Consider the following 18,987-nt stretch of genomic DNA (forward strand, 5'->3'; position numbering starts at 1 on the left):
AGGGTATTCCATTTAAAAAAATACAACTTTAATATTTTTTACTTATTTGGGACACTCTGTATCTTGTAAAATTATTTTTAAATTATACCTCTAATAGTCCTTCATCGAACCCAAAACTTGAAATTTGTAAAAATATAATCGTTTAGCTACAATACTCCGTGTCGTATGTGGTGAACAACCCTGTATATTATTTTCTTATGCTATACAAACGAAAAAAAAACGGCATTGAAGACCGCTGGGAATGACAATCGGTAATAATTTTGGCGAGGTCAAGCCCTAGACGTCATTTATTTGGCCTGTACTCTTCTATATTTTCTAATGGCACTTATACTGCCGGTTGGCCTTAACCCTCAACTGGCGTGGTGGGGTCTAGCGGACCCCTAGCACTATATTTAAACCTCTGTAAAATGTTTACGTTTAAGAATTAGGCCTCGCCGCTCTATTTACCTTTAAGTTATGGTACCGATATGCAACTGTTAAAGGCGCACTTGATTTTATCAAGTATTGTTCCTACCAGCGCATAGTGGTTCCCAGATTGGTCATTACTTAGAAATATTAATTTTAAAATGTTTGCATGAAACTGTTGCTAATACTTTTCTTATATTCCCCTGTAAACGATACATAATAAAGAATAAAATCAAGTAAGCCTAGTGTAGCGCTTTTTTTTATTAGAAATGTCACATTTTTGCTATTGGTATCAAGCTGACATAAACAGTTTTCAGATAACGCTAATTAATTACTTATGTTATTAAAATTGATAAAAGCTGTTGCCTTTTCTGTAGTGGATGTTCGAAAAGAAGGTAAAAAGAACTGTTTTTTCTTTTTTGCACTTAATTAAACCTAAGTAATATTAGTTTATGGCAATTTATTTGAAGGCAACAAAAATAGTATTTTTAAATTTTTGCTTGTCACTTTTTAAGACTTTTAACTACTTTCCCTTTCAAATCCTCTTAAACGGCATGAAAATACTTGTTGCTTAAAGTATATTGCATATAAATTAATTGCCACTGGCTGCCGCGAATTGCCGCCGGATCTTATACCGGGTGGTTAAAGATTGACTTTATGTCTTAAAATAAAAGTAACTTATTTTTTCCTCTTCGTGTCAGCTTATTTCGTGGACACACTGTATATCAATTGACAATAAAATTGTATTTATAAAATGAAACAACTGTCTCTTTTATTTTTTCAACATTTAAAATAAATTTGACCTCTTCAATATGAAAAAACATGTACATATGTGCAATCATAATCTGTATACCTTTCCGAATAGTTAGAACTTAAAATGCAAATCAGAGAAACTGGGCCTAATTTTTTTAATACATATTTCATTAAGTTTTTTATATACATTTATTTAGCATTTGTTATCAATTTCTATTAAAAAAGGTGCAGTCAAGTTATATCTAGATATCTAACAGTTATGACCGCGCAGCTAATTAAGGGGAACCACTGTGCAGCGGAGGCTAAAGTTTCGTTGGAGTTTGAGGATGTTAAGCGAGATGAAGATCATCGAGACATTGATTTTTCTCCGAAGAGTAACCTTAACTCCGATTCTGAATCTCTTACTTATAGAAGAGAGAAAATTGAATAATAAATACCAGAAAAGAAAGAGATGTGGTATATGTTAATTATATGTCAACGAAGCAATGACAAGAAACAAAAATCTTATGAATCAAATGGATCGTGCACCATGTGCGGCAAATGCAGATCCTGTATTGGCATGAACTGTATTTGAAAAAGTTATGTACATTCAAGGTTTGCAGTTTTGTTGAAAATAATTTATGTTTATTACTTTAACTTCGCATTTCAGTTAGTTTGTACCTTTAATAATACGGTAAAATCATAAATTATATATGTTTTTAATTTCTATTGGTTTTTTAACCCAAGTTATATTTCTGTTATCAAAAATTCCTAAAAAATACGTTTTACTTTATTTTTGTGTCCGTTCTTATTAATTTGTTGAAAATTAATGAAATTGTTTGTTCACAAGTTTGAATATATTGCAAACAGTGTTAAAATAACAAGCTTTTTATAAAATCTGTTCATCATGTATTTTTAACTGAAAAAAATTGGGGTCCGTCGGACCCCAGCACGCCATAAGCGTTACGAAAATTCATCACGCCAGTTGAGGGTTAAGAAGGTTGTAATTTATTTTTATATTGAGTAAAAATGATTTTTAAAGGTGTAGTCAAAAATTCTTGAAGAAATATTTTCTTGGAAAAAAGTATAAAACTTTTGTGCTGCTGTCATCTATTTCACCTTACTGAAACCACATGAACTAAAAACAATGTAATCTTTTTCGTTCGTTTCATAGTTGAACGTTGAGAATGTAGATGGCACCAGATAAGTTGCAGGATTTTATGCAGGATTAAGAACCTATTTAGAAGTGAGTCTGTCATTTGTTACATATTGATGAAACTATATACACTGGCCAGCAGGAAAAACGGACATTTTCATTTCAGGATTAAAAAGACTGTGTAAACCCGCTTGAAATATATTATTGTTGAGATTCAATTCAAAATTTGCAGCAGAAAAAAACAGGGTTTGTAAGAAGAACCGCAGGAGCCAGCAGGAAATTAATGTTACCTGTTTATCTTATTATAAGTAATTGAACAATCAGAATAGAGATGACGCTACTTGTACTGCAGGAATGAAAAAAGAACTGTTAGTGTCCGAGTCAAAAAATGTAGTATTGTCCAGATTCTGGGTGTTTGCAAGAGATGAGCAAAGTGCTTTAAAGCCTGTGTCTTACAAATGTTATAGACACGACAATATACAGGGTCTGGCAATAGTGCGTCGGGCATCTGTAGCTCCGAAGTTCATACTATCTTTACATTTATTAATTCTGATGCTTTCATATGCATCTAATTGCCTGTAATTTGAGACTTGTTTAATTAATTTTAAATTATTAAGATCTATACAATGTTCTTTATCAACAATATGTTCGGCAACGCAAGATTTATCCGGTCTACCATATCTTATCTGCGCTAAATGTTCTTTAAATCTAGTTAATATTGATCTTCTAGTTTGCCCAACATATTTCTGATTACAATCTTTACAAGAAATTTCATAAATACCCGACCTTTCCAGTGAAGGTGTTTTATCCTTTGGATTACCTAATAATTGTTGTAATTTATTATTAGCACTATACACAAGTTTATAATTGACATTCTTAAAGTTAATGTCATATGGCCTACTAGTTAGTTCATAGATTACTTAGTTTCCTACTTTCCAACGAAAGATATGAAATAGAAAGAGATTATATTAGGAATGTAGCTGAGTGTAATGGATATTCTCCTTCACTAGTTGATAAATTAATTAGAAAGCGTAGGTATAGGATAATGATTTCTGAAAATTCGACTTTTCAAGTGGAGAAAGATACGTCTAAATATTTTTCGATACCGTTTGATAGAGAGTTATCCCGTGGTCTAAAAGGAATTTTTAAGAATGTCAATTATAAACTTGTGTATAGTGCTAATAATAAATTACAATTATTAGGTAATCCAAAGGATAAAACACCTCCACTGGAAAGGTCGGGTATTTATGAAATTTCTTGTAAAGATTGTAATCAGAAATATGCTGGGCAAACTAGAAGATCAATATTAACCAGATTTAAAGAACATTTAGCTCAGATAAGATATGGTAGACCGGATAAATCTTGCGTTGCCGAACATATTGTTGATAAAGACCATTGTATAGATCTTAATAATTTAAAATTAATTAAACAAGTCTCAAATTACAGGCAATTAGATGCATATGAAAGCATCAGAATTAATAAATGTAAAGATAGTATGAACAGAGACAACGGTCCAATTCCTTCAAGTTCTTTGTTCGTACTACTCTAGTGGCGGAAATCTAACTGTTACGCTCAGTTGGCTCTGACTCGGTTGGCTAGATTTTGCCACGCCCACTCGGTACCCACTGGGCGAATATATAAACGCTCAACTTGTAGATTGTACTTTAGTTTATAATCATCTGCTGATGGTGCTAACATGGTTAGCGAAACGCGCGTCCAGTGTAAAAGTAAAAGTGTTTTGGTGTATTGTGGTGATTTAGTGTTTTTATTTTGCTGTGGAAAATGCCATATGAAATATTTAACCGCGAATATCTGCAAAACCATTAAACATTTTGAAATACTCTAAATACAAAAAATATTCATTTTTTAATTCTCCATCTATTAAAAAATAATATACACGGTATTGTGTATGTGAAAGATGTAGAAACAAAATAGTTTATGGGTATATATTGGAAGACAATATACATTATTTAAAATTATTTTGAACTGTACAGGGTGTGTCAGAACTAAGATCCATACCAAAGTTATATTTTTTTCTTATGGAACACTCAGTATTTTATTTCAATTTTGGATTCTTGGGCATAAAATAAGACATTTATTATAAGGGTTTAGTATGTTTAAATGCTTTGGTTTTTGAGATATTTAAATATGTATGCTATAATACAAAAGTTGTACAGGGTGGGTCAAATTCGACGCTTTTAAATGGAAACACCCTTTTCTATAGGAGATAGACAAAAACTAATATCGGTGTCTGGAGCTCAATTTTTATCAAAAACATGATGGTGAAAACCGCATATGGAAAATTTGGTATTTTTATGAAAACATTTCCAGAGCACCTTTTTACGTAAAATTTAATGGTTTAAGTATAATTTTTTTAAAATTAATAATTTGCTGGTTTATTTTAAATATTTATTTTACATAAAAACTTCGTTATTTCAAATACTATTCTATGTATTTTTCTTAAATAACTCGAGGTAGATTTAAATGCTCTTTCAAACTATATCCTATACCTATCTGGCTTAGATTCTGAAACTGCAACCGAGAGGATTGAGGTGCGCCACCCTGTATAATTCAACAATCGGAAGGTAGATAGAGCTACCTGTACCACAAGGCAGGAAAACAGCAGGAGAATCAGAACAATGTTAGCTGCTTTTCTTATTATATGACTGAACAATCCGAACATAGATGGCGCCACGTACACTGCAGGAATAACAAAGGAACCGTATATGCCGGATTCAAATGTAGCATCGCCGCCTCAGATTCTGGGAGTTTGCAGGAGATGAACGGAGCAGCAGAGTTTCAGTCTCGGCGCTGCGGCTGTACGGTCCATTTTCCCGCGTCTTTGACGTTTCGAAAAAACATTCACGTTTGTTTATTCTAACCTCAGAATCGGTAGTGTCACACAGAACACTAGAATACCGAAAAAACAATCATAGATTTTGTGGTTTTGTTTCTGACATCACTGCACAGGATATACATAGTCTTGAAGTATAGGAATAAGGTAAAGAAATATTTTTCGTTTTCGAAAAAACGAACATTGTTATTCAAAGGGGAAAAACTATTTTTAAATTATTACATCGGTGGTTTTGAGTGCTACTCGATTCTGTAATATACAGGGTGTTGTTTGGGTTGTCGGGTATCAAATTAATTAAGGTATTCTGTGGTTTCTAAGGCCTTAGAAATTGTGTACAAAAATAGCCAAAAATGGTCATTGAAAATTGGCGATTTTCGTCAATTTATGGATTTTGTTAAACCTGCTGTTATTTACTAATTCAAACGCGTATAATGAGGAAATATAGGCCGTTGTAGTGTTACGAGAACAGTAATGGTAATAACGTTTTAACAGTCATCAAAAATAGCTCAAAACAAAGATCCAAAAAATGATTTTTTCCACAAAACCAAGATATCTAAGCTTTTAAAAGTACATATTCTGAACCTACATAAAATTTTCTACAAATGCTGAAATTTTTATAATTATTATATGGCTTTGATTTTATCTATTATATCTAAGGCCTTTGGAAATGTGTAAAAAATAGCCAAAAATTTTTGTATTTTCAAATTAGGATTTATTAATTCCGATTCTAATTAAAAATTTCAAAAAAGATGCAAAAATATCTTAGAATTCGTACTTTTAAATTCTTTATTTTATGTGTGTAAGCAAATCAACGAACGTCAAATAAATATCTAAAAGGAAAAATAAATCACTTTTATCTTTATTATCGATCTTATGTGGAGAACTGAACAAACCACTTCAAGCTTGGACTATCAAACAAATTTTGGTTATCAAAACACGGTCGAATGGTTGTTTTTGTAAGTATTTTTGGGGATCTGGGTTCTCAATAAAAATTCAGGGGAGAGACCATAGACTTAAAATAAAATATAGACTACACTATTTACATCTCAACGCGGACAAACAACCTTTTTTGTACACATGTTTACTTCTGGGTACAGTCGACCGAGCCTTCCTCATCCAGCCTATGTTGTCACGTCTTTAATATTATCAATATTTTTTTTTCTTGTTATACACATATATTGAGATATTAATACTACAGTTTAATAAAGTAGGTTTTAATATTCCAGAGATGTATTAAATAGTCCTTATACTACTAAATTATAAGTCGGATACTGTTTAAAAAGGATAAGTTCTTTACAATATGACAACACCGATTAGAGGCGAGGGAGCCTATTCATTCATTTATTACCTTGTAGTACGTGTTGCACGTGTGCGGTAAAGCTTTGTTGCCGCTATCTCCCCGGCTGTATTAACGCATTTTCTTAGCTTGTAGTCCTTAAGTGTTTATTTTATTGACTTTTTCTGTTCAAGAACTGTAAAATATGGTTCGCCAGTACCTAATTTGCAAGAAATTTGACTTAAATAATCCAATTAAGTCTTGAAACGACTTTCGACCGGTAGGCAACTCTCAATTTACCCATTAGGAGTCAGTGGCGTTGTTGTAGAAAGGCGCTTATTTAGATAATGTTTTAGTAAAATGTAAAATCTGATTTTTTTCTCTTACATTACAATATTGACTTACTTACATTGTAACAAAATCATAATTATAACCCTGTTAATAATTAATAATGTTTTTATTAAATATATATTCTGGTTTATTCTAAAATTATCTTCAGAATCTAAAATAACATACAAGAATTTTAAAATGATATTACATTATGAAACAATATTTTTTAAGATACCGGGTCGTCTCAAAAGTGGCTCACCCCTATAACTTTTTTATTTTTTCAGATACAAAAAAAAAATTGTATGTTAGTAGGTATATGACATAAATTAGGATTTATTGACGTATTCAATTGTTTTTGGTCTCTTCCTGTTTCACCGAAATGATTACATCTTTTGATTTTTAAAGGCACCGTCGGTATATTGCTACTTTATTCGATAAAAAATGACACTCTGAATAGAATGACTATCATATGTCAACTTTTGACATTGTCGCTTAAAAACAAATCGTATTTTAAATTTCAATCTAGGGTGCCATGGTGTTGTTAAAAACACTAAGTTTTAATCAAGGAGCCTTGGAAAAATAGTTTTGATCGTCTAATGGGTTTCGTGTCTTGTTTAGGCCGGTTAAAAGATGTACAAATCGTAGTTTTAATCATACATATGTCAATTTTTTCAAATGGAACAAGGGAGACTCATTAGCATATTTGGAAAAAGCATTTTTTTATGAATATATTGATACCACACACTTGGTATTTCGAGTCAAATTGTCGTTATGAACAGCGTGTTACAATTACAATTAAACCATATGCGAAAATGTCAAAAGTTGACATATTATGCTATGTCATTCTATTCAGAAATCAATATTATTATTAAAAATTAAATTGTTATCATTTTTTATCGAATAAAGTAGAAATATACCGAGGGTGCCATTTAAAAATTAAAAGTTATATTCATTTCCAGTGAAACAGGAAGTGACCAAAAACAATTGAATGCGTCAATCAATCCTAATTTATGTAATTTTTTATTTGAAAATATAAAAAAATTATGAGGATGAGCCACTTTTGGAACGCACCCGGTATAATAAAGACAGTACCGAGTTAAATAAATGTAGTTTTCATATTATCTACTTCCTATCACCTTCCTTGCTTTAATGGAACAGATTTATGTTTTCTCTAATTTACATAATAAGACGTCACTTAACCAGAAAAAAAAATTACAAAATCATATTTTTTTCTCTCCCTGTCGCCGATTCTATTATATCTGTGAAATAGATCCTGTTTTGATTAATATTAGGGGTTGTAAATGTTTGACTAAAATTAATAATTTATTATTAATTTCAAAAATTACGTAATTTCGATTATAAAATTTCTTCTATAACGTGTATTTTATTATTTTTATCCTTTTTGGACTCTAAGACGTTTTTTTCTAAACTTTTATTCAAAAACCTGTCCTAAATCTTAATAAAATAATTAAATACGATATATTTTTAATTTAATTATAGCTTCATTAAAATAAAAAAGTTACCCGGCTATGATACGGAGAGTTCAGGTGTACTTGAGAAACGAAAGACAGTGTTGTGTTTCTCGGCAGAGTCGTCAGGGAACGACCGTTATGACAGAGACAACCTATCTATCGCTCGTGTCGCACTCGTTATAACCTAAAACAATAACACAATAATAACAAGACAGTGTCTGACCGCATGTTCCAGCTATTTATGAATGAGATGCTCAGTCTATATTTTATTTTAAGTCTATGGGAGAGACAGCATCTAAAGTAATGTACAATAGTAAATTTACAATGAATCAGTAAATTTACTGTGAGATACACATTTTTTAAACAAATTCACAAAGAATATTAGTGAATATAAAGATATATTATAACGTATTTATATATGTGGTGTCTTGGACCGATTTTATTGGGGTATATTATAAATGATAATATATAACGAACTAGTGGAAAAAAGGCCTTCTAATAAATAACAGCACTGGAAATAGTGGAAGAATATACAGTACGTCTGTTCGTTCTGAAGCTACGGGGTATCTGTGAGAGGGGAAACGATATTCTCTCGATGTTTTTCGTAAAAAATTAGACGACGCGTCCCATCAATAAAAATTCGACAAATTTGCAAGTAGGCAATAAAATGAGTGGACGGAGTGCAATAGGCAATAAAATGAGTGGTCAAGTCGACGTATAAAATATATTACTGTTTATTTAAATGTTTTTTTGTCCGCATTCCTTTCATAGACACAGATCCAGCCGACGTACTGTATATACTTGGAAAATTTAATATTCTTGAACTTTGTTTCTAAATATTCTGATTTTTTTTTATTTTCTTGGGATTTAGGTTCGGGAAAACTCTGATTAAGTTTTCATTTGGTTTTTCATTACATATCTTTATTTGGTTTTTAAAGGAAAAACAAACGTTTCGGCTAACATTATAGCCTTCATCAGTGTAGTGTCAAATCAAAAAAAATATTGTCGAACATAATCCAAAAGTTACATACAATATATTCACAACACACACAACATAATGTTTACTACAATTAATAAACTAATATAAACTTGTCAGAAGATGACCACATATTTTTTAAAATTATTATTTTTAACACTAAAACTATCTATATTGACTACGGCTGAAATCGTACTGAAGAAGCGTTATACGTGTTAAGAATGCTAGGGGATGATACATACTGAAGAAGTGTTTGGTTTGGTTGCGAGTAATAATTTTAAAAAATATGTGGTTTCATTTTTTCCAGTGTGCGTAAAATAACAAAAACCGTTACTACACCCATATGATAGAAGGAAAATACTACGTGGGTGGGTCTTCTTTTGCTCCCATTACCATTGAGAGCTGAACCCGACTGGTTTTTCGACCATATATCGTAGTCAGGCAGGTCGTTGCAGGAGCAATGCACTTGCATTGTGCCGCGGCGCGTAGCAGGTTTTATATTTGATCTGAGGTTAATCGAGTTTAAATATGCCACAGAAGGAGTTACCGAAGGTAGCGAGTAAAGATTTAATGTACAGTATCGCAGAAGACGTTCCATACATATACAGGGTGGTCCGAATTGTATTCGGGAAACTTTGGCAGTATATTTTGAAGATAAAAAAAAGTAAAAAAGTTCGTGTAAATGCTTCGTTATCGTCTTCCTAAAAAACGGTATCGACGCATCTGTGGATTGGATTTTCTCTAAAAAATACGAATTATTAGCAACTATCTTATTTTTATTCCTCATTTATGACTTTACAGTGTCCTTATTGTTTCATATTTTCGACTTTTCCTTTATTTCAAACCTTTTTTTCTGGTTTAATCCCAACAAAAGATCCTTGTCGAAGACGAATTGTCCCCACGGGACTGACCAACAATCCTTCTGTTAGAATTGCTCCTGTGGGACTACAGGAAAGAACAAAGCTTCTTTGTATTCCTTATCGTTTTCTTTTTTGGAAGGAGTTTTGAAATATGTACCTAAAGAAAAATAGTATTTTTTTTTACTCAAGACAGCTGGTACTAAATAAGCTGTGTCTATATTATATTTAGTACTATTATTACAAAATTTTAACTATCGATATAATTTACAGATATGTTAAATATTACAAATATGGTAGACAAAGCTTGTTCTAATAGGTATACAATGTATCTGGTAAAAATTTCAAACATTTCTCCTGTTTGCAGAAATCCATTGTTTGATTTCTTTCAAGAGAATAAATAAATAAAAGGCGACTTTCAAGAAAGGAGCTTGTGTCTTAACGAAAATAGCTCAAAACAACAAAGACTGTATGTCATATGAAAAAATACCGGTTGTTTAAAAATACGGTGCGGAGAATATACAGGGTGTTTTAAAAAACATGTGACATCACTCGTGAGAAGATTCCTCACGTAAAAATAAGATTTATTTTTCATATTAACATAGGTCCGATTCTGCTTTGTTTCGTAGCTACAAGGGTGTTAAAGTCTTATTTCTTTTTTTCTATTTATTATAATTTTTTTCCAAGTGCTTTTAGCGGTTCGAATGAAATTTTGGGGGTAAAAGTTACTATAATGCGACATATTTTAATGCTAAAAAGTGTCGATAAATTCATCAGTGGTGTGCATATAGGTAATCATTGAAAGTGCTGAAAAATTTTATTGCTAAGTGCTGCATATTGAGCACTTAACTTACAATAACTTTTACCTTTCACCTTCAAAATTTCATTCGAACCGCTAAAAGCACTTGGAAGAGAACTAGAATAAATCGAAAAAGAATGAAGACTTTAACAAACTATAATCGATCCTGACGAATAAATGAATTTTATAAACGAATGGTCTTTGCTGCCGAATTACTAGAATACAATATTTCAAGGCAGATGACGCATCTATTGAATAATTTTTATTCGAATAGTTTTCAACGAATGTTTTCTTACTAGCTATCCAATTATTCGAATGAATTGCAACTATCGAATGTTCCGATAGTATTCATTCGATAGTTCCCACTACTAACTTTAACCCCCTGTAGCTACGAAACAAAGCAAACTCGGACACCTATGTTAATATAAAAAATAAATATTATTTTTTCATAAGGTATCTCCCCAAGAGAGATGACACTTGTTTTTTGAAACACTCTGTAGAGACATCTAGGTTATTTATCTTTTTTGTACTTTCTTTCATACATTCGTATTTTTGTGGTAACAATTTTGAAAAAAGCTGAAAAAAAAATGAAAAACTCTTCTACGTTTATCTCGGGGCACGGCAGTACCCTCGCCAAGTCGAGCATAGCCGTACCCTCCTTTCTCGAATGTACTCGTATTAGCGGCACTTTTGACCACCCTATAACTTTGTTGTGGATACGATAAAGCAAGAATATTCATTTTTACTACACATGGAGACATACTATAGCTGGCTAGGTTACCAAAATATACCGGGTGTTGCATCGTCGGACGGGACATAGGAAATCCCATGTAAATTTTAATGGGGCAATTATTGGCTTCCCTAATTATTTTAGAGAATAATTCTATTTAGGTTTATTGAAGAGCACTAAAACCCACATTCAAAAGAATAACTTTAGATATTTTTGATTAGCCCGTTTACGAGTATCGCCGATTTCTTTTTAAATAGTTCTCCTTTCTTATGGCCCTGTATTTACTTATGAGCACCAGTCAAGGTAAAAGATAACTGTCAAATGAAGTTGTCATTTCAGAAATTTACCTATTTAGTACTTTATTATTATTGAAAACTCATTCCTACATCGGAAATCTTAAAGATGTATTTATAAATACAAATTAATATGAATTAAAGTAAAATAAAGTAATCAATTACAATTAATTATAGTATTATTACAGTATTCAGTAACTTATTAATTTAGGTACTATTAAATTGTTCAAATATACCTCCATCGACTGCTAGACAATAACCCAGGCGATCATAAAATTCTCTTCTTACATTCGCTAGTTGGTAAACTGAAATTCTATTGCATTCGGCAGAAATAGCATTTTTTAACTCGTCAGTTTTTGTCCTTGTATATCCTGTTTTTTAAATGGCCCCAGAGAAAGAAATCATTTGTCGAAATATCAGGAGACCTTGCTGGCCAATTTACTGTATGATTTAGGCCAATAACGTTTCCGTTAAAACTATTGCCTAAATATTCCCGAACAGCCAGGGTACTATGTGCCAGGCAGCCATCCATTTGGCACCATACTTCCTGATTTTCCCTAGCGGCATCATGTAAAGCAGGTAAAATATGATTTTCGAGTAATTCTAAATAATATTCTGTATTTAAATTTCGCGTAAGAAATAATGGCCCGATAATATTGTGTCCGAATATCCCTGCCTGAACATTTACTTTCTGTGGATATTGCGTCCTTGTTTCGACAAACCTGTGTTGGTTTTCTTTGTTCCAATATCGATAATTTTGAACATTGGGTTCATTATTTAAGGTAAACGTGCATTCGTCAGTGAAACATATGTTTTTTAAAAATTCCCTATCAGTATATTCCCTTTCTTTACATCATATCAAAACAAAACGCCTGCCGCCGTATTTCGTCCGCATCTCGTAGCTCATGTTGCTTTTCATATTTGAAGGAATAGTATTTATGTCGTTTCAAAATTCGAAACGCTGTAGTGTGATCCATTCCTATTTCATCCTCAAGTTTCCTTGTGCTGATCTTTCCATCGTTCTCTTCCACGCACAATAAAACTTCCAAGTCGGTATCATTTCTTGCATCTTCTCTTTGTTCCTCCCTTGCTTCACATCTGCAGTTATTTATTAGGGTACCTTTGGTCTCAAATCTCTGGATATTCCTTGCGATTGTAGATTTTCCAGGTATCGGTCTATTCGGATACAGCAGCAAACATGTCCGACAACTTTTGATAACTATTTCCTTGAAAATACCATTTAATCATCAATACTTTTCTTCGGTAGTGTAATTCATGGCTAATATTTTCGATGTAGGTATGAGTTTTTAATAATAATAATAAAGCACTAAATAGATAAATTGCTGAAATGACAACTTCATTTGACAGTTATCTCTTTACCTTGACTGGTGCTCATAAGTAAATACAGGGCCATAAGAAAGGAGAAATATTTAAAAAGAAATCGGCGATAACTCGTAAACGGGCTAATCAAAAATATCTAAAGTTATTCTTTTTAATGTGGGTTTTAGTGCTCTTCAATAAACCTAAATAGAATTATTCTTTAAAATAATTAGGGAAGTCAATAATTGACCCCATTAAAATTTACATGGGATTTCCTATGTCCCGCTCGACGATGCAACACCCGGTATAGTAATTACATATATATACCTCATAGTTTATGAATTATCGCTTGTCAAATTTCTTTAATTTCGATATTGACTCACTGACAGATCATCAAAATTCTAAGGTACTTCTAGATGCGTCACAAATTTCAAATTTCAAATTTTAGGTAGCTTTAAGTTTATAATGGAAAAAATAAAAAATCTCATAGAATAAATTTAATATTACTTTGATTTGTGCTTAATATAACATTTGCATTTCTATGAATTTTGATGATTTTTGAAGGTTTTGATGAATTTTGAAGCTCTCAAAAAGATTTCTTTACATGGTCGTTTGGTAAAACATCTTTTGTCAAACAACATTGCTTCCTTGTCGATAGGCTCAACCTTTTACACCGGCATAATAGCTGTTTTTTTCTTTCGTACCTACTTACCATTTAAATAATAAACACCCGAATCGAATTGAATATACATACGTAAAAAGCACACGCTTCGAAAAAATCTATTCTGTGTGCTCCGCATAACAATGTAGATCGTCTCACAGGAAACGTAATAATGGATTTCCTGTAACTTGAACATGAGGCATACATTACAATAGGTAAGTAAATGACCTTTTGGTGTCAGCTGAAATCGAATAGTTATTGTTAATTAGTGGTTAAATTAGGCATTCTGTTTAATTTTACAATGTATTTACCAAGTATGTTTATTAAAGTTTATAGTTAATAATTATGAAGTACTTTATGAATTATACTTTAATATTTAATAATAAGTTTAAGATCAATTATAATTTAAAACTAGTAAGCACAAAAAGATATGAGTGGTAATTGTGAAATGAACTAAAAAATGAAGACGGGGCTGTTCAAATTTTTCACTGAGCCTTCAGACTGGATGAATTCTTAAATCAAGGACATACATTGTTCAACGTAATCACAACGTCGCCAGGAGCAACCCAACGTTGCCGGATAACGTCGAAGGCGACGTTGTTTGAGGCGACGTAGTATGTCGTGTGCTAAAAGTTGTTTTTCATGCCGATTCGCGATATTTTGAGGTTAGAGTTAAAAATATTCGTCGTCAAATATTACTATATTCAACCATGGGGAAACCAAATCATTGATTTCGATTAACTTGGTGATGGCTGATGATGTATGAATTAGAAATGGAATATATTATGCTCTATTAAGAAACAACTAGGTGAATTTAACTTCGACAAATTTGCAAAGTTTTGAGATCGGCAATCGAAATTCATCAACGAAGTTTACTGTTGAAAGTGACCATGATACTTCGAAATATGGCAAAACCCCTTTTTTATTTCCTAGTTTTAATTTTAAAATTATAGTTTACTTGGTTAACCTAACTTCTTTTTTTTTTAATTTTGAGAAAAATATACGAAATCTATCAGGAAAATTAGCTTTAACCCTAACAGATACAGTTTTTTAACGAAATGCGCAGTATTTTGTGGTTTTTGATATTTTATTCGATTCGTCCACAACGCACGAAAAGATAAATTGTACTAAAATGGCGGAGTTGCCTAAGGCAACCTTTAAAATACCGATATAGTGCATAAGGTGCGGTAACCGACCTTTGGGTCACCTATGTCAACCTTTGGTTCAAAAATTGACACCTGCTTTGACGAAATAGGACCTCTGAACCCTACCGAAATCTAGGAGGTAAATAAGAAAATTCCTTCTTACAGTGCTCTTTTTTACCTAGGAACAATAAAATAAAGAAGAAAGCTGGGATTCTTTGGTGGTGGTGGTCACATACTCGTTAAAAAAGCCGTATAGGAAGTATTGTTGATTTTACCACTCATTTGAAAATTAAAATCTAATATTCTCTTCAATTTATGCTGAAACTGAACTTCAGTTGACTGCTCTTCTGGAGGATCATTATTCTCACAGTATTCCTCTGTTGTAAGGGCTTCAGGTGTACTGTTATTTATTTCTGTAGTATCCATTCATGATAAGCTACCACTAGTAGCACTATTACTTTTCAAAACTGAAGTGGACGTTCCTTCGATACATGATTTCGAGGATATGGATGACGAACCTAAACTCGTTATTTCCACTTCATTTTTCGGACACTGACTTGCTCGCTGACTGTCTTCTAAATACTTTTTCCTTTTTCTATAAAAATTGTAGAGTATTTAAATATATAAAAGACCCATCATTGCCAGAAATGTTACTAAAATATTACATGACACTTTTTTCTTATTTTCTTTGGAATTTTCTATATAGCTCTCTGCCACTGTGTTAGAGCGCCAACCACCACGTCTTTTAACAGTTAAATCCACTCCTGAATCTGCAAGCAACGACGCAGACGATCTACGGAAACAATGTCCGGTGTATTGTTGTGGATTTGGAAGACTTAGGAACAATGCTATTTTATATGGCATTTTCCCTAAAGTATTAATGCCAACGGGTTGCTTAATACATTTTCCATTTCTGTACCCCACAAAAAATCGAGTATGCTCTGTGTTGCTTGGCCGCATAGCTATATATCTTCGAACCATTTCCACCATATTATTTATTCCTTCAACAATCCCTTTCGTTATAAAAAAAATCTTGTGATATCTTTGTTTTCGTAAATGGAATAATGAGATGAATGCATTGTCTTTCATCTTTCACATTTTGCAGCTGCAGATTTGTCAACTAGATACGCCACGCCGGCAGGCTCCCGCAAGTCCCACTATCAATAAAACTTTTGTCAGGAAATAAGTTTTATCATCGGCTTCCAACAAAAAACGAGTCATGTCTTCTTTTCTTAAAATTCTCGATTTTTTTGACCCAAATCCTTCCGATTTTCTTTTTAGAAACGCAATTAAATGGACGTACTTACTGTATTTGTCTGTATTTTTCTTCACTGGTATAACTGAACGTAGCACGGAATAATATACCCAAAGTGATGAAGCCTTCCTAGGTTTTGAAAGATGTTCAAAATATGCCAGGAGAACCTTTTCGTTACTACATTTCTTGATTCCTTTCCCTTTACACCAAGTTTTACATAGGCTTGCTCGTACGTTTGTCTTGATTTTTCGGGAAGTAGGGAAACGACAACGTTTTGCGCAATGCCTTCAATATCCGAAGGGACACTTTCAGAATCAGAATCACCCATATTAATATTATTTTTTGCTTTTTGCTAAAACTGAACGTTTAACACAAAATTGAACATCAATGATTGTGTTGTCAAAGTCAAAATGGAAACAATCAACAAGCACGATTACCACGGCGCGGCGTCGACTAATATGGGCACCTGATTATTTTGAATTTTAATTTTTATGAGGATATTTCTGATATTTTAAATTAAATCAAATCTCTTTGGATCGTCCCTCGTGCCGCGTCGTAGATTAAATTTTGAATGATACACGTTCGATACGAACTTTTTAATGAAACTTGTGTAACTAAGCCACTCGGCTAACGTTACAGGCGTTTCGTTATGATGTTCGTATCAAACTTGTATCATTAATAACTATAAGCTACTTATTCTAAACCAATTAATTACCTTTAAAAAATTCAAATTCTCGTTACCCTGCTTTATTTCACTCGCTATTTTTAAACCAGACGTTTCTAAAAATGATGCTCCGTTTTTAACAGCGCCATACAGAAATAGGCCTTTTTCATCTGGAATAACACACGGTATTTTTTAATCCTGTTAAAAAATTTCAATCTGGATTATCCAGATATCCGCCAGTTATACATAAAATTCATATATCTGTGAAATAAATCAATTAAATTGGGATATTTGGATGAATTTGAAAACTGTTGAGGTAATATTTTTCGAAAATAAAACTGTGGATTTATTTTCGTAGCCAGAGGTTGCCTACCATTTTGATTTCCTATCTCAACAGTTTTAAGTGCTTATCGATCATCGCCAATAGCACGAAAAAATTTAAATGTATTGTCGGACATGTTTTGAATAACTTATGAGTTTTGATATTATTTAAAAATAGAGATTATCAATATTCGAACACGATATTTTTATATATAAGTTTTGATAATTAGTTATTTTGTAATCATATTATCGAGATTGTTTAGACATACAGGGTTGTCCGAACTGTATTCCGGAAACTTCGGCAACATATTCTGAGGAAAAAAATAAGTAAAAAAGTTCCTTAAATGTGTCCTAAAATTTCATTTATATTTCGATTTTTTCCAAATAATTTCAGAAGTAACGTCAATATTTAGATGAAAATTGTTGTCTGAGAGTTTTTAGACATGAGAAATTTGATTTTGATGTCAATATGACTCCTAATTGTAGAGGGCGCCACCTACATATTTTTTAACTGGTTTGAAGAGTAATAACTTTTCGTCCGTACCTGTATAAAACTACTGAGTAAAAAAATATACATTTACGACGTTTTTTACGTAAAAAAGGTCTCTTGGCAAAAATCGCTACGAGTAATGGTTCCCGAGATTTTTGGAATCGAAATTATCAATACCTGTCGTCATTGACATAAATTAAATACGTTGATTAAAAAATAGTTATTAGACTGAAATCATAAATTTGAAATGATTTTGTGCCAAAACTTCAACAGAAACTGTTTTATCATTATTTTTTGGAAGAAAAAATTATGATTAACTTAAAAAAATAAAAAGTTCTTTAATTTATCATTTCAGTCAGATAACTATCTACTCAACATATCTATTTTTTATCCGTAATAAGGTTTGTTCTCAGAGCGTCTTCCCAACATGTTTGTGACTTCTTCCAAATTGGTGTTAATGCGCAAGTCTCAAATAATGCAGCTTCTGATCGATTTCAAACTGTCTGTGCGAAAAGCGACTCCCCTGCTCTTCTTTTTTGATCGAATACCACTAATTTTAACTCCTACGGTCTGACCCTCCATTAGCTCTTCTAGGTCTGTGTCTGTATCCTAAAATTCGGACGTCCCAGATTCTTTGGAAGATTCAAAATCGCTCTTTTTTTTCTTTATTTTTTGAAGAAAAAAACACTAAACGAAAACAACACACGCTTTGTAGGTGAAGTTTACCAACTAATGACGTCGCACTATGATTTCTAGAAGCTAATTTTTTGGCCAAAATACATATTTTAGACTCACTGTAGGACTTTTTTTGTACGTGGAATGCAAGCAGATATACAAACGAAGAAGACCACATGCATATATTTTTGTTTGGTTTTCATTTTTATTCCTTATTAGCATTTATATTTAGACGTTCTAGTGAAGTATTTGTACCTATTCAGTTGTTGTTTATTTTTTTAACATATCAAAGAAAAAATTGGCTGCTACTAGCTGCAACTTTTTTTTTAAATAATTTTTTTTCAGCTATGTATCGATTGAAAAAAATAGATCTTTTGGAAAAATGGCTACAAGAGGCCAATAAAGTTGAGAAAAGCGGGTATGTTTCAAATTTTGTAAGACAAAAATTTCAGAATAATGAACAAGAACTATCAGGTACAATGGAAAAAAAAGATAAATCGCCTTTGTATAAATTTTGAAAAAAGGTGGCAGGCGACTTCGCGGCTTAAAGATTTATTAAAAAAAAAATATGACTGG

General features: G+C 32.1%; 1 protein-coding gene across 1 annotated transcript in view; it reads left to right on the plus strand.

The window, feature by feature from the left end:
• The first annotated feature begins 5,091 nt into the window (after positions 1–5,091).
• The window catches only part of LOC115886539 (carboxyl-terminal PDZ ligand of neuronal nitric oxide synthase protein), a 183,849-nt gene continuing 169,953 nt past the window's right edge, over positions 5,092–18,987 (plus strand). Inside the window, exon 1 of the mRNA XM_030905759.1 lies at positions 5,092–5,294. The gene's annotated coding sequence lies outside the window, so the exon portion shown is untranslated. The remainder of the gene's footprint in view (positions 5,295–18,987) is intronic.

This window comes from Sitophilus oryzae, unplaced genomic scaffold, assembly GCF_002938485.1.
Source record: "Sitophilus oryzae breed Bouriz unplaced genomic scaffold, Soryzae_2.0 scaffold_494_pilon_pilon, whole genome shotgun sequence".
Taxonomy (NCBI): Eukaryota; Metazoa; Arthropoda; class Insecta; order Coleoptera; family Curculionidae; genus Sitophilus; species Sitophilus oryzae.